Raw genomic sequence first — 314 nt, 5'->3', positions numbered from 1 at the left:
GGGGGGGGGAAACAAAAAAAGAAAAAGAAATAGAACCGCAGAGAAAATATCGAGAGAAAGAGAAAGAGAAAGAGAACAGGAAAAGAAAAAAAAAGAGAGAGTAAATACAGGACGCTCACAAGCGGTGACAACAAATCCCTTCTTATTCCCTTTTTCTTTTCATTTCCCTCCACTCCTCCCCCTCCCCCCAATTGGACCTCGGTTTTGTTGACCTTTCCACTCTTTAGTACCTTTTCTACCACACGAAGCGTAACAACGCGTTCTGATAAAAAAAAAAAAGGGAAAGTAATAACGAGAGGGAAGCAACCTAAAGA

Source organism: Trypanosoma equiperdum (assembly GCF_001457755.1).
Source record: "Trypanosoma equiperdum strain OVI genome assembly, contig: ctg_211, whole genome shotgun sequence".
Taxonomy (NCBI): domain Eukaryota; phylum Euglenozoa; class Kinetoplastea; order Trypanosomatida; family Trypanosomatidae; genus Trypanosoma; species Trypanosoma equiperdum.
This window is presented reverse-complemented; position numbering follows the sequence as displayed.